The following is a 13,208-nucleotide window of genomic DNA, read 5'->3' as shown; positions in this document are numbered from 1 at the left end:
CATAGAGGTGAGGTAGATTCTCCTCAGTATATACACATAGAGGTGAGGTAGATTCTCCTCAGTGTATACACATAGAGGTGAGGTAGATTCTCCTCAGTATATACACATAGAGGAGATGTAGATACTCCTCAGTATATACACATAGAGGTGAGGTAGATTCTCCTCAGTATATACACATAGAGGTGAGGTAGATTCTCCTCAGTATATACACATAGAGGTGAGGTAGATTCTCCTCAGTGTATACCCATAGAGGTGAGGTAGATTCTCCTCAGTATATACCCATAGAGTTGAGGTAGATTCTCCTCAGTATATACACATAGAGGTGAGGTAGATTCTCCTCAGTATATACACATAGAGGTGAAGTAGATTCTCCTCAGTATATACACATAGAGGTGAAGTAGATTCTCCTCAGTATATACACATAGAGGTGAGGTGGATTCTCCTCAGTATAAACACATAGAGGTGAGGTAGATTCTCCTCAGTATATACACATTGAGGGGAGGTAGATTCTCCTTAGTATATACACATAGCGGGGAGGTAGATTTTCCTCAGTATATACACATAGAGTTGAGGTAGATTCTCCTCAGTATATACACATAGAGGTGAAGTAGATTCTCCTTAGTATATGCACATAGAGGTGAGGTAGATTCTCCTCAGTATATATACACAGAGAGGGGAGGGAGATTCTTCGCAGTATATACACATAGAAGAGAGGTAGATTCTCCTCAGTATATACCCATAGAGTTGAGGTAGATTCTCCTCAGTATATACACATAGTGGTGAGGTAGATTCTCCTCAGTATATACACATAGAGGTGAAGTAGATTCTCCTCAGTATATACACATAGAGGTGAAGTAGATTCTCCTCAGTATATACACATAGAGGTGAGGTGGATTCTCCTCAGTATATACACATAGAGGTGAGGTAGATTCTCCTCAGTATATACACATTGAGGGGAGGTAGATTCTCCTCAGTATATACACATAGAGGGGAGGTAGATTCTCCTCAATATATACACATAGAGTTGAGGTAGATTCTCCTCAGTATATACACATAGAGGTGAGGTAGATTCTCCTCAGTATATGCACATAGAGGTGAGGTAGATTCTCCTCAGTATATACACGTAGAGGTGAAGTAGATTCTCCTCAGTATATACACATAGAGGTGAGGTAGATTCTCCTCAGTATATACACAGAGGTTAAGTATATTCTCCTCAGTATATACACAGAGGTATGGTATATTCTGCTCAGTATATACACATAGAGGTGAGGTAGATACTCCTCAGTATATACAAATAGAGGTGAGGTAGATACTGCTCAGTATATACACATAATTGTGAGGTAGATTCTCCTTAGTATATACACATAGAGGGGAGGTAGATTCTCCTCAGTATATACACATAGAGGTGAGGTAGATTCCCCTCAGTATATACACATAGAGGTGAGGTTATGTGATAGACATGATGATTAGTCAGTGTAAAATATCTATTGATTTGTATAAACCAAATGTATTATGCTATTGTATTGACTTCAGCCTAATGTGGAACTCTGCTGCATAAGGGAAGAGTTAAAGGGGTTGTCTCGCGAAAGCAAGTGGGGTTAAGCACTTCTGTATGGCCATATTAATGCACTTTGTAATATACATCGTGCATTAAATATGAGCCATACAGAAGTTATTCACTTACCTGCTCCGTTGCTGGCGTCCCCGTTGCCATGGCTCCGTCTAACTTCGGTGTCTTCTTGCTTTTTTAGACGCGCTTGCGCAGATCTATCTTCTCCATTCGGCTTGGCTCGGCATCACCGGCATTTTGGCTCCGCCCCCCTTGTACGCGTCATCGCGAAGCTCCGCCCCATCACATGTGCCGATTCCAGCCTCTGATTGGCTGGAATCGGCACATGTGACGGGGGCGGAGCTTCGCGATGACGCGTACAAGGGGGCGGAGCCAAAATGCCGGTGATGCCGAGCCGAGCCGAATGGAGAAGATAGATCTGCGCAAGCGCGTCTAAAAAAGCAAGAAGACACCGAAGTTAGACGGAGCCATGGCAACGGGGACGCCAGCAACGGAGCAGGTAAGTGAATAACTTCTGTATGGCTCATATTTAATGCACGATGTATATTACAAAGTGCATTAATATGGCCATACAGAAGTGCTTAACCCCACTTGCTTTCGCGAGACAACCCCTTTAAAGGTCATAGAATTACATACTGAGTGTTTTCCTAGCCCTCTCCCACCCCCCACACAGACACTGTTGAAACAATGGCTTGTCACGCACACAGAAATTCCTTCAGCTAGGACAAAGTCCAAGCTACATCAAGACTTGAGAAAGGGTGGGCAGAGAGGCGGGAGATTCTATATGATCCGACAAATGAGAATCCTATATGTTACTGATGTAATCTGTTGCACGCCCATTAAAGGGCAGGTGTTATGCTTTACAATAAAAAGGGCCGTCTGGGTGTTTCTGCCCAGAGAGCCATTTTGGATATGAGACTAATAACTTATGTCTGATCTGGTCGATGATGTGTGCACACTATACAATTTGGAAGCTACATAATACCCCGAAGCCTGCTGGAGGAAAATATGATCCAGCTCAGTTAATTCTCCTTAGTATATACACATAGAGGTGAGGTAGATTCTCCTCAGTATGAACACATAGATGTGAGGTAGATTCTCCTCAGTATATACACACAGAGGTGAAGTAGATTCTCCTCAGTATATATATATATATATATATATATATATGTATATATATATATATATATACAAAGAAGTGAGATAGATTCTACTCAGTATATACACATATAGGGGAGGTAGATTCTCCTCAGTATATACACATATAGGGGAGGTAGATTCTCCTCAGTATATACACAGAGAGGTGAGGTAGATTCTCCTCAGTATATACACATAGAGGTGAGGTAGATTCTCCTCAGTATATACACATAGGGGTGAGGTAGATTCTCCTCAGTATATACACATAGAGGTGAGGTAGATTCTCCACAGTATATACACACTCCTTAGTATGTATCCTCAGAACTATCGTACTTTTTGCTTTGTGAGATGCACTTTTATTCCTCCCAGTGTGTGTGTGTGGGTAGGGGGGGGGGGGGGTGTCAGTGCATCTTATAAAACAAATATGCTGACTGTCGTGATTAGTCGTTTATTTGCGCAATCCCAAGTTGATCACGCGATCACACAGTAGTATAGTAGTTATATTCTTGTACATAGGAGCAGTATTATAGTAGTTATATTCTTGTACATAGGGGGCAGTATTATAGTAGGTATATTCTTGTACATAGGGAGCAGTATTATAGTAGTTATATTCTTATACATAGCAGGCAGTATTATAGTAGTTATATTCTTGTACATAGGAGGCAGTATTATAGTAGTTATATTCTTGTACATAGGGGGCAGTATTATAGTAGTTATATTCTTGTACATAGGGGACAGTATTATAGTAGTTATATTCTTGTACATAGGGAGCAGTATTATAGTAGTTATATTCTTGTACATAGGGGGCAGTATTATAGTAGTTATATTTTTGTACATAGGAGCAGTATTATAGTAGTTATATTCTTGTACATAGGGGCAGTATTATAGTAGTTATATTCTTGTACATAGGGGGCAGTATTATAGTAGTTATATTCTCGTACATAAGGGGGAGTATTATAGTAGTTATATTCTCGTACATAGGGGCAGTATTATAGTAGTTATATTCTCGTACATAGGGGGGAGTATCATTGTAGTTATATTCTTGTACATAGGGGGCAGTATTATAGTAGTTATATTCTTGTACATAGGGGACAGTATTATAGTAGTTAGATTCTTGTACATAGGAGGAAGTATTATAGTAGTTATATTCTTGTACATAGGGAGCAGTATTATAGTAGTTATATTCTTGTACATAGGAGGCAGTATTATAGTAGTTATATTCTTGTACATAAGAGGCAGTATTATAGTAGTTATATTCTTGTACATAGGGGGCAGTATTGTATTAGACATATTCTTGTACATAGGGGCAGTATTATAGTAGTTATATTCTTGTACAGAGGAGGCAGTATTATAGTAGTTATATTCTTGTACATAGGGGGCAGTATTGTATTAGACATATTCTTGTACATAGGGGCAGTATTATAGTAGTTATATTCTTGTACAGAGGCAGTATTATAATAGTTATATTCTTGTACATAGGGAGCAGTATTATAGTAGTTATATTCCTGTACATAGGGAGCAGTATTATAGTAGTTATATTCTTGTATATAGGGAGCAGTATTATAGTAGTTATATTCCTGTACATAGGGAGCAGTATTATAGTAGTTATATTCTTGTACATAGGAGGAAGTATTATAGTAGTTATATTCTTGTACATAGGAGGCAGGATTATAGTAGTTATATTCCTGTACATAGGGAGCAGTATTATAGTAGTTATATTCTTGTATATAGGGAGCAGTATTATAGTAGTTATATTCTTGTACATAGGAGGCAGTATTATAGCAGTTATATTCTTGTACATAGGAGGCAGTATTATAGTAGTTATATTCTTGTACATAGGAGCAGTATTATAGTAGTTATATTCCTGTACATAGGGAGCAGTATTATAGTAGTTATATTCTTGTACATAGGAGGCAGTATTATAGTAGTTATATTCCTGTACATAGGGAGCAGTATTATAGTAGTTATATTCTTGTATATAGGGAGCAGTATTATAGTAGTTATATTCTTGTACATAGGAGGCAGTATTATAGTAGTTATATTCTTGTACATAGGAGGCAGTATTATAGTAGTTATATTCTTGTACATAGGGGCAGTATTGTAGTAGTTATATTCTTGTACATAGGAGGCAGTATTATAGTAGTTATATTCTTGTGCATAGGGGGCAGTATTATAGTAGTTATATTCTTGTACATAGGAGGCAGTATTATAGTAGTTATATTCCTGTACATAGGGAGCAGTATTATAGTAGTTATATTCCTGTACATAGGGAGCAGTATTATAGTAGTTATATTCCTGTACATAGGGAGCAGTATTATAGTAGTTATTTTCTTGTATATAGGGAGCAGTATTATAGTAGTTATATTCTCGTACATAGGGGCAGTGTTATAGTAGTTATATTCTTGTACATAGGGGCAGTATTATAGTAGTTATATTCTTGTACATAGGACAGTATTATAGTAGTTATATTCTTGTACATAGGAGGCAGTATTATAGTAGTTATATACTTGTACATAGGGGGCAGTATTATAGTAGTTATATTCTTGTACATAGGAGGCAGTATTATAGTAGTTATATTCTTGTACATAGGGGCAGTATTATAGTAGTTACATTCTTGTACATAGGAGGCAGTATTATAGTAGTTATATTCTTGTACATAGGACAGTATTATAGTAGTTACATTCTTGTACATAGGAGGCAGTATTATAGTAGTTATATTCTTGTACATAGGGGGCAGTATTATAGTAGTTATATTCTTGTACATAGGAGGCCGTATTATAATAGTTATATTCTTGTACATAGGAGCAGTATTATAGTAGTTATATTCTTGTACATAGGGGCAGTATTATAGTAGTTATATTCTTGTACATAGGAGCAGTATTATAGTAGTTATATTCTTGTATATAGGGGGCAGTATTATAGTAGTTATATTCTTGTACATAGGGAGCAGTATTATAGTAGTTATATTCTTGTACATAGGGGGCAGTATTATAGTTGTTATATTCTTGTACATAGGAGCAGTATTATAGTAGTTATATTCTTGTACATAGGAGGCAGTATTATAGTAGTTATATTCTTGTACGTAGGGGGCAGTATTGTAGTAGTTAAATTCTTGTACATAGGAGGCAGTATTATATTAGTTATATTCTTGTACATAGGAGGCAGTATTATAGTAGTTATATTCTTGTACATAGAAGGCAGTATTATAATAATTATATAGGGTCTAGTGTTATAGTAATATTCTTCTCAGTATCTGTGACATTTCCACCATGATTACTGCAGGGAGAAGGTGTCTGCTAATATGTCCACAGGCGCCGCACTTTCTGCTGGATTACAGACGGATGTAATTGGAGGTGTGGGAGACGGGCGCAGGAGGTTTACAAGTTGCAGATTGCTGTCAGATCACAGTGATAAGTCACAAAGTAAATGAGCTCAGCGGCTTTATAGTGAAGACTCTGTCATTTTCTAATAGACTTTTTATTCCAATTCCTTATTTTTCCTTCATCTTTCCTGAGGTGCGGCTGACATCACATTGTGGACAGTCACAAAAGGGGAGATAAAATCACGCGATTTTCACGCAATGTGAGAGTGAGTAAAACACAGAATTATGTATTTCATTGGTTTCCTTTACATTTGCGATGTTTTCACTTATTTTCTCGCGGCGATATTGCGATTACAAGTGTGAAACCGCCCTAATGTACATTTAACACATATGCAAATTAAACATGACAAAATAGTTTCCAAATGTTTAATTAATTTATGATAAATGTGTAGCCGTTAGAGATGAGCGAGCATAGCTCTTCTCGTGTAACTGATTTCTCGTCCGAGAAGGCTGAGGGGGGGGCGGGCGGGCGGGGGGGGGGGGGAGATCTCTCTCTACCCCCCACTACCCCTTCTGCCCCCCCGAGCCTGCTCGGACGAGAATGCAGTTAGTCGAAATGAGCGATGGTCGCTCGAGTAACTGCCTTATCCGAGCGTGCTCGCTCATCTCTAGTAGCCATGTATTTTCATGCTCATTTTTACATTAAATAGTTTAATTTCTTTACTGTATAGTTTTCTTTTAACTAAAACAACACTTTTTTCCTTTTTTTAAAAAAGTGTTTGAGAGCAAAAGAAATATGCTAAGCGCGTGGAAAACTCCAGCTTTATGCCTCTATGCATTTCCTATTGATCGGAATTTTAAAGAAAAAACATAGGTCCATTATGCATTCATTTTTTGGGATAGGAAGCCTGTTGTGCTGCATTTTTCTAGCCCGCCATGTATGCACACAAATATGAAAGGATGGTAAATGTAGTCAGAAGTATTTTGGAAGTATCAGAGCTGTATTGCCAGGCGGAGCTATCCAAGGTGTATTTCCAGGCAGAGCTATCCAAGGTGTATTTTCAGGCGGAGCTATCCAAGGTGTATTACCAGGCGGAGCTATCCAAGGTGTATTTCCAGGCGGAGCTATCCAAGGTGTATTTTCACTGCATCGTCTTTTGTGCATTTCCAAGTTTGGCTTAGTTATAGTCTATAAATATAGCTCTTGGCTGCGGTGATGACAGCTCATTGTACTCCACGTGTCGGGGAACATTTTGGCGATGTGTGTCTGATGACCGCACTCCCGCTTCATCTTTCATGTGGATTGTATTAGCGGCTTCACACCGCGCTATTCCTCTTTGTGCCATGAAATAACTGATTCATTAACACAGAATGGAATGAAAAAGTGCTCTTACGGCTTCACAGAGAATGAGTCCATTACATACCACAGCGGTGGAGATAAACGGCACCAGTTCATCTGGAAATAGCGCCACCGCGAATAGAAATAGTCATTAACGTACTAAAAAAAGAGGAATAAATGTTGATTTCACAGATCAAAGGCAAACAGTGTGGATGATGGGAATACGAGTCAGGAGAATTCTAGTCAGTGACTAAACACGATGCAGACACTGTGCTCACTACCGCCCTCTGCTGGTAATATACTAAACTGCCATAGTATCAGCTCCTGATAGGAGACGAGGTGTAACACCCCCACCTGCCTGGTGCCCATCACTGATTTGTGGGGCAGCGAATGCAAAGAGAGCTGATAGTTAAGATGAGATTCCATATATTTCCCCGCTTTATTGGAAGCGCAGGAATACATATATATATTACATATACTCCAACCAACTATTACTATTTATGTTGTTAATAATGTCAGTAATGGACGGGGTAGAAAGATTGCGAAATCTGAATTCAAAGCCAGTTTTAGCTCTATGCCCATTTCGCACTTACTTTAACTATTCTAAGTATGCTGTTTTGTGTTTTGGTTGGATGACCCGAGCCACATGTTCTCTTTACCTATATTATATTCCAGTTATACAACCTATATGTTTTATATAATATACCTCATCAATGATAAGCTATTAGTTCGATAAGTCAGTCTATTTTCACATTTTGTAAACATTTGAAAACTATTTTCGATAAAAACCGAATGTTCAAAAAAACCCCCAAAAGATTATGTTCCCTTATTCTTCATATTCCACGTCCTGAGGGGCGAACAATATATTTATAATATAGCGGGACAGATTTACTATTGAAAATTCAAGGGTTTTCTGCTGCAGATTGCACCATAAAACTGCTGTACAAGCTTGGCACCGTTTCATATGATGCGTTCTAGACATTTAGGCTGGGTTCACACGGGGCGGATTTGCAGCAAAAATTCTGTGCGGAATTTCACCGTGGCAAATCCGCATGCGGCCGCTAATCCCGGGATTAGCCAGCCATGTGGACGAGATTTCTCAGAAATCTCGTCCACATGGGAAGGCAAATCCGCTGCGGCTAAGCCGGCAGAAGCCGCTGCTGCGGCGCAGATTTGCCGCCCACAGCATGTCCGTTTTTTTTTCCCGCTGTGGCCGCGCTCTCCTCTATGGGAGCGCCGGCCACAGTGGAAGAGCGAGCGGCCGGGCCACTTCAAAACTGCCGCAGGTTTTGAGCAAGCGGTTCTCCCGGCAAAAATCCCCGTGAGAACCCAGCCTTAGGGTAAAATTCCCAAAATTCAGTTTTGCTACTTGACCTGAAATTGCTACATTTGTACACCAGAAATCGGGAGTACAAAAATTAATACATTTGCTGCAATGTATTACTGCCCTCATCCCTGACCCCAGGAGCTCACAATCTACTCGCCCCTATCACACACAATGCATCACTCCCATCATCTCTGACCCCATAAACTCACAATCTAATCTCCCCTATCACACTCAATTCGTCACAACCATCATCCCTGACCCAAGGAGTTTACAATCTAATCTCAGTCATAGTCTATGTATCATTACCATCATCTGTGACCCCAGGAGCTCACAATCTTCCTATCACACAAGGTATCACTTCCATCATCACTGACCCCAGGAGCTCACAATCTAATCTCCCTATCACAGACAATGTATCACTCCCATCATCCCTGACCCCAGGAGCTAACAATCTAATCCCCCCATCACACAATGTATCACTCCCATCATCCCTGACCCCAGGAGCTCACAATCTAATCCCCCCATCACACACAATGTATCACTCCCATCATCCTTGACCCCAGAAGCTCACAATCTAATCCCCCATCACACAATGTATCACTCCCAGTATCCCTGACCCCAGGAGGTCACAATCTAATCCCCCTATCACACAGAATGTATCACTCCCATCATCCCTGACCCCAGGAGCTCACAATCGAATCCCCCTATCACACAGAATGTATCACTCCCATCATCCCTGACCCCAGGAGCTCACAATCTAATTCCCCCTATCACTCTCAATTCACCAGCATCCCAGACCTCATAAACTCACAATCTAATCTCCACGTCACACACAATGTATCACTCCCAGCATCCTTGACCCCAGGAGCTCGCAATGTAATCCCCCCTATCACACACAGTGCATCACTCCCATCATCTGTGTCCCCATAAACTCACAATCTAATCTCAGTCATATTCTATGTATCATTACCATCATCTGTGACCCCAGGAGCTCACAAACTTTCTATCACACAAGGTATCACTCCCATCATCCCTGACCCCAGGAGCTCACAATCTAATCTCCCCATCACACACAAAGTATCATTCCCATCATCCCTGACCCCAGGAGCTCACAATCTAATCCCCCCATCACACACAATGTATCACTCCCAGCATCCCTGACCCCAGGAGCTCACAATCTAATCTCCCCATCACACACAATGTATCACTCCCATGATCCCTGACCCCAGGAGCTCACAATATAATCCCATCATACACAATGTATCACTCTCATCATCCCTGACCCCAGGAGCTCACAATCTAATCCCCCCATCACACACAAGTTATCACTCCCATCATCCCTGACCCCAGGAGCTCACAATCTAATCTCCCCATCACACACAATGTATCACTCCCATGATCCCTGACCTCAGGAGCTCACAATCTAATCCCGCCATCACACACAATGTATCACTCCCATCATCCCTGACCCCAGGAGGTCACAATCTAATCCCCCTATCACACAGAATGTATCACTCCCATCATCCCTGACCCCAGGAGCTCACAATCTAATCTCCCCATCACACACAATGTATCACTCCCCCCATCCCTGACCCCAGGAGCTCACAATCTAATCCCCCCAATACCCACAATATATCACTCCCATCATCTCTGACCCCAGGAGCTCACAATCTAATACCCACAATATATCACTCCCATCATCCCTGACCCCTGGAGCTCACTATCTAATCCCCCCATCACACACAATGTATCACTCCCATCATCCCTGACCCCAGGAGCTCACAATCTAATCCCCCCATCACACACAAGGTATCACTCCCATCATCCCTGACCCCAGGAGCTCACAATCTAATCCCCCCATCACACACAAGGTATCACTCCCATCATCCCTGACCCCAGGAGCTCACAATCTAATCTCCCCATCACACACAATGTATCACTCCCATCATCTCTGACCCAGGAGCTCACAATCTAATCCCCCCATCACACACAATGTATCACTCCCATCATCTCTGACCCAGGAGCTCACAATCTAATCTCCCCATCACACACAACATATCACTCCCATCATCCCTGACCCCAGGAGCTCACAATCTAATCACCCCATCACACACAATGTATCACTCCCCCCATCCCTGACCCCAGGAGCTCACAATCTAATCCCCCATCACACACAATGTATCACTCCCATCATCCCTGACCCCAGGAGCTCACAATCTAATCTCCCCATCACACACAAAGTATCACTCCCATCATCCCTGACCCCAGGAGCTCACAATCTAATCTCCCCATCACACACAATGTATCACTCCCATGATCCCTGACCCCAGGAGCTCACAATATAATCCCATCATACACAATGTATCACTCTCATCATCCCTGACCCCAGGAGCTCACAATCTAATCCCCCCATCACACACAAGTTATCACTCCCATCATCCCTGACCCCAGGAGCTCACAATCTAATCTCCCCATCACACACAATGTATCACTCCCATGATCCCTGACCCCAGGAGCTCACAATCTAATCCCGCCATCACACACAATGTATCACTCCCATCATCCCTGACCCCAGGAGGTCACAATCTAATCCCCCTATCACACAGAATGTATCACTCCCATCATCCCTGACCCCAGGAGCTCACAATCTAATCTCCCCATCACACACAATGTATCACTCCCATGATCCCTGACCCCAGGAGCTCACAATCTAATCCCGCCATCACACACAATGTATCACTCCCATCATCCCTGACCCCAGGAGCTCACAATCTAATACCCACAATATATCACTCCCATCATCCCTGACCCCAGGAGCTCACTATCTAATCCCCCCATCACACACAATGTATCACTCCCATCATCCCTGACCCCAGGAGCTCACAATCTAATCCCCCCATCACACACAAGGTATCACTCCCATCATCCCTGACCCCAGGAGCTCACAATCTAATCTCCCCATCACACACAATGTATCACTCCCATCATCTCTGACCCAGGAGCTCACAATCTAATCCCCCCATCACACACAATGTATCACTCCCATCATCTCTGACCCAGGAGCTCACAATCTAATCTCCCCATCACACACAACATATCACTCCCATCATCCCTGACCCCAGGAGCTCACAATCTAATCACCCCATCACACACAATGTATCACTCCCCCCATCCCTGACCCCAGGAGCTCACAATCTAATCCCCCATCACACACAATGTATCACTCCCATCATCCCTGACCCCAGGAGCTCACAATCTAATCTCCCCATCACACACAAAGTATCACTCCCATCATCCCTGACCCCAGGAGCTCACAATCTAATCCCCCCATCACACACAATGTATCACTCCCAGCATCCCTGACCCCAGGAGCTCACAATCTAATCTCCCCATCACACACAATGTATCACTCCCATGATCCCTGACCCCAGGAGCTCACAATATAATCCCATCATACACAATGTATCACTCTCATCATCCCTGACCCCAGGAGCTCACAATCTAATCCCCCCATCACACACAAGTTATCACTCCCATCATCCCTGACCCCAGGAGCTCACAATCTAATCTCCCCATCACACACAATGTATCACTCCCATGATCCCTGACCCCAGGAGCTCACAATCTAATCCCGCCATCACACACAATGTATCACTCCCATCATCCCTGACCCCAGGAGGTCACAATCTAATCCCCCTATCACACAGAATGTATCACTCCCATCATCCCTGACCCCAGGAGCTCACAATCTAATCTCCCCATCACACACAATGTATCACTCCCCCCATCCCTGACCCCAGGAGCTCACAATCTAATCCCCCCAATACCCACAATATATCACTCCCATCATCCCTGACCCCAGGAGCTCACAATCTAATACCCACAATATATCACTCCCATCATCCCTGACCCCAGGAGCTCACTATCTAATCCCCCCATCACACACAATGTATCACTCCCATCATCCCTGACCCCAGGAGCTCACAATCTAATCCCCCCATCACACACAAGGTATCACTCCCATCATCCCTGACCCCAGGAGCTCACAATCTAATCTCCCCATCACACACAATGTATCACTCCCATCATCTCTGACCCAGGAGCTCACAATCTAATCCCCCCATCACACACAATGTATCACTCCCATCATCTCTGACCCAGGAGCTCACAATCTAATCTCCCCATCACACACAACATATCACTCCCATCATCCCTGACCCCAGGAGCTCACAATCTAATCCCCCCATCACACACAATGTATCATTCCCATCATGCCTGATCCCAGGAGCTCACAATCTAATCCCCCCATCACACACAATGTATCACTCCCATACTCCCATCATCCCTGACCCCTGGAGCCTACAATGTAATCTCAGTCATAGTCTATGTATCACTCCCATCATCCCTGACCCCAGGAGCTTACAATCTAATTCCTCATCACACACAAGGTATTACTTTTTTACGCTTGTGACAATTCAGCAATCCCCATTGATTGGCATTGCAGTTTTCAGAC

The sequence above is a fragment of the Eleutherodactylus coqui genome, chromosome 3, assembly GCF_035609145.1.
Source record: "Eleutherodactylus coqui strain aEleCoq1 chromosome 3, aEleCoq1.hap1, whole genome shotgun sequence".
Taxonomy (NCBI): Eukaryota; Metazoa; Chordata; class Amphibia; order Anura; family Eleutherodactylidae; genus Eleutherodactylus; species Eleutherodactylus coqui.
The sequence above is the reverse complement of the archived record's forward strand: the minus strand, read 5'-3'. Positions refer to the sequence as shown.